We start from the raw sequence: 4,751 nt of genomic DNA, 5'->3' as shown, positions 1-4,751 counted from the left end.
CTGTATTTCTGGAGTGACAGGGGGATCCCAGGAGTTAACTGTGTTGGAGGCCGAAGTGAGCCTAACCGGGAATGAGTGGCAGAAGCACCCCATTGTGACTGGCCCAGAGGCTCCGTGCATCCTTGGCATAGACTACCTCAGGAGAGGGTATTTCAAGGACCGAAAAGGGTACCGGTGGGCTTTTGGTATAGCTACCCTGGAGATGGAGGAAATTAAACAGATGTCTACCTTGCCCGGTCTCTCGGAGGACCCTTCTGTTGTGGGGTTGCTGAGGGTTGAAGAACAACAAGTACCAATTGCTACCACAGCGGTGCACCAGCGGCAATATCGCACAAACCGAGACTCTGTTTCCCATCCATAAGCTGATTCGTCGACTGGAGAGCCAAGGAGTGATCAGCAAGACTCGCTCACCCTTTAACAGTCCCATATGGCCAGTGCAAAAGTCCAATGGAGGGTGGAGACTAACAGTAGACTATTGTGGCCTGAATGAAGTCACGCCGCCACTGAGTGCTGCCGTGCCGGACATGCTGGAACTCCAATAGGAACTGGAGTCAAAGGCAGCCAAGTGGTACGCCACAATTGACATCACTAATGCCTTCTTCTCAATCCCTTTGGCAACAGAGTGCAGGCCACAGTTTGCTTTCACTTGGAGGGGCGTCCAGTACACCTGGAACCGACTGCCCCAGGGGTGGAAACACAGCCCTACCATTTGCCATGCACTGATCCACACCGCACTGGAACAGGGTGAGGCTCCGGAACACCTGCAATACATGGATGACATCATTGTAGGGGGCAACACAGCAGAAGAAGTTTTTGAGGAAGGGAAGAAAATAATTCAAATCCTTCTGAAGGCCGGTTTTGCCATAAAACAAAGTGAGGTCAAGGGACCCGCACAGAAGATCCAGTTTTTAGGAATAAAATGGCAAGATGGATGTCGTCAGATCCCAACGGATGTGATCAATAAAATAACAGCCATATCCCCACCACCTAGCAAAAGGGAAACACAAGCTTTCTTAGGCGTTGTGGGCTTTCGGAGAATGCATATTCCAAATTACAGTCAGATCGTAAGCCCTCTCTATCACATGACCCGGAAAAAGAATGATTTCAAATGGGGCCCTGAGCAACAACAAGCCTTTGAACAAATTAAATGGGAGCTAGTTCAGGCAGTAGCCGTTGGGCCAGTCCGGGCAGGACAAGATGTGAAGAATGTGCTCTACACCACAGCCGGGGAGAATGGCCCTACCTGGAGCCTCTGGCAGAAAGCACCAGGAGAAGGTGAAGGTGAATCGAGCCAGTTTGCAGAGGTGAAAGCCATGCAGCTGGCCTTGGACATTGCTGAACGAGAAAAATGGCCAGTACTTTATCTCTATACTGACTCATGGATGGTGGCAAATGCCCTGTGGGGGTGGTTGCAGCAGTGGAAGCAGAACAACTGGCAGCGCAGAGGTAAACCCATCTGGGCTGCCGCATTGTGGCAAGATATTGCTGCCCGAGTAGAGAACCTGGTTGTAAAAGTACGTCACGTAGATGCTCACGTACCCAAAAGTCGGGCCACTGAGGAACATCAAAACAAGCAGCAGGTGGATCAGGCTGCTAAGATTGAAGTGGCTCAGGTGGGTCTGGACTGTCAACATAAGGGTGAATTATTTATAGCCCCATGGGCCCATGACGCCTCAGGCCATCACGGAAGTGAGGCAATGTATAGATGGGCTCATGATCAAGGGGTGGACTTAACCATGGACACTATTGCACAGGTTACCCATGAATGTGAAACATGCGCTGCAATCAAGCAAGCCAAGCGAGTAAAGCCTCTTTGGTATGGGGGACGATGGTTGAAATATAAAGATGGGGAGGCCTGGCAGATTGATTCTATCACACTTCCACAAATCTGACAAGGCAAGTGCCATGTGCTCACCATGGTGAAAGCAACCACTGGATGGTTGGAAACATATCCCATGCCCCATGCCACTGCCCGGAACACCATCCTGGACCTTGAAAAGCAAGTCCTATGGCGACATGGCACCCCAGAAAGAATTGAGTCAGACAATGGGACTCATTTCCAAAACACCCTCATAGACACCTGGGCCAAAGAGCATGGCATTGAGTGGGTCTATCACATCCCCTACCATGCACCAGCCTCTCGGAAAATCCTACGATACAACGGGCTGCTAAAGACTACGCTCAGAGCAATGGGTGGTGGGACATTCAAACATTGGGACACACATTTAGCAAAAGCCACCTGGTTAGTCAATACCAGGGGATCTGCCAATCGAGCTGGCCCTGCCCAACCAAAACCCTTACGTACTGTAGATGGAGATAAAGTCCCTGTCGTGCACATAAGAAATATGCTGGGGAAGACGGTCTGGGTTACTCCTGCCTCTGGCAAGGGAAAACCCATCCGTGGGACTGCTTTTGCTCAAGGACCTGGATGCACTTGGTGGGTGATGCGAAAGGATGTGGAAGTCCGGTGTGTACCTCAAGGGGATTTGATTTTGGGTGAAAATAGTCAATGAACTGAATTTTTTGATGTCAATTTTTATATGATATTCTATATCATTATTTCTATGGTTGCTATCAATGGTATAGCAGTGAAAATCACCCAGATTAACGAAGAATGAACTAACTCCGATGAAACCGAGCAAAGTGCAACGATGATAGAACTGAACGAGTGCAGCAGTACCGAAATGAGAACTGGCTTCAGGATGCAACAGCCCAACACCACACACCATCTCTCTGGCCCTGAAAGACTGTTATGACAGATGGAGCCCAAAGTTGTGGACTAAATGAACTCAATGGACATTTTAAAGAGATAGTGCATAGACTAAGGGAATGATATCTGTGTGTGCATATATATATATATGTATATATAAAAAAAATATAAAAAATATAATATATAAAAAATATATTAAAAAATATATAAAAAATATATTTAAAAATATATAAAAAAAGATAGTGGTGATTAATTGAAATATATCGAAAAATGTGAGACCTAAGCATAACGTAAATGGTATGGAATAAGGGGTGGATACTGTCCTGGTTTCGGCTGCGATAGGGTTAAATTTCTTCCTAGTGCTGTGTTTTGGATTTAGTATGAGGAGAATGTTGATAACACACTGATGTTTTCAGTTGTTGCTAAGTGCCCTCCTAGTCCAAGGACAGCTCCCGTGCCTACTGACTGAGCTAGGTACACAAGATGGGAGGGAACATAATCAGGACAGCCAGCCCAGCTGGCCAATGGGGTATTCCATACCATGTGATGTCATGCTCAGTATATGAAGGATAGGCGTGATCCAGGAAGTGCCGATCGCTACTTGGTTATCGGTCAGCGCGGGTGGTGAGCAATTGCATTGTGCATCACTCATTTTGTATATTTTATCATTATCATTATTATTTTCCCTTCTTCTGTTCCATTAAACTGTCTTTATCTCAACCCACGAGTTTTTCTCACTCTTACCCTTCCGATTCTCTCCCCGTCCCACTGGGGGGCGGGGGGAGTGAGTGAGCGGCTGCGTGGTATTTGGCTACCTGCCAGGTTAAACCACGACAACTTCAAAAGGAACTTGTTGACAACACAAAATATCATCCATATAATGATAGATGATAGTTTCAGGCCATTTTTCTCTTATCGGTTGCAGTGCCCAGGCGACATATATTTGACACAATGTAGGAGTGTTTTTCATCCCTTGTGGATGTACCACCCACTCATACCGCTCTGCTGGTGCTGCTTTATTTATCGAGGGTATGGAAAAGGCAAATCTCTGAGTGTCCTGAGGGTGCAGTGGGATTGTGAAAAAGCAGTCCTTTAAATCAACTATAAGTATGTGCCAATTTTCAGGTAACATATTAGGTGATGGCATTCCAGGTTGTAAGGCTCCCATAGGCAACATTTGGTCATTTATTTTCCTCAAATCATGTGGTAAACGCCACTTCTCACTTTTCTTAGGGATGACAAAAATAGGAGTATTCCATGGACTGACAGACGGTTTGATATGTCCCTCTAGAAGTTGTTCGGATACCAGTTGTTTAATTATTTGCAATCGCTCTTTAGTCACGGGCCACTGGTCAACCCAAACAGGGTCATTGGAGATCCATGTTAACGGTGGGTTGGGCGATTGCTCCCCAGTGCCCATGACTAAAAATGCTTTGTAGTCAGCATTGCCCCGATCTGACTGAGAACATCACGTCCAATTAATGCTTCCAAATTTCCAGGGAGTGACAAAACATGGACCTTCAGTGTTGCCCTCTGGCCTTCTGGGAAACTCACTTGAACCGGTTTACTACTTATATATGGGGCTGAGTTCCCTCCCACTCCTGCAATTAATGCCTTTGGGGTTTCTATTTCCCACTGCAACGGCCAATTTGCTCGAGTTATAATAGTTATGTTGGCACCAGTGTCTAACATTGCATTGATTCTTATTGAAAGGTTATCCTGAGTCAAAGTCACAGTTTCGAGTGGGCGATGGTCTAATTTTGTAGTGAAACATACAGCAGGTCCAGTAGAACCAAATCCTTTACACCCACGTTCTTCCCAATCTTGGTTTGATCGATTTAAAGGATTTTTAAAAGCTAATATCTGGGCTATCCGACTGCCTTTTGGGATGAAGAGAGGAGGACTTATTGTATAGGCCATAATATGAATTTGACCAGTATAGTCTGCATCAATGACTCCAGGAATTACGATCAATCCTTTTATTCCTGCAGAAGATCGACCTAAAAGGATTCCACCTATCCTATTACTATCAGCTACTAAA

Source organism: Calonectris borealis, unplaced genomic scaffold (genome assembly GCF_964195595.1).
Source record: "Calonectris borealis unplaced genomic scaffold, bCalBor7.hap1.2 HAP1_SCAFFOLD_49, whole genome shotgun sequence".
Taxonomy (NCBI): domain Eukaryota; kingdom Metazoa; phylum Chordata; class Aves; order Procellariiformes; family Procellariidae; genus Calonectris; species Calonectris borealis.
This window is presented reverse-complemented; position numbering follows the sequence as displayed.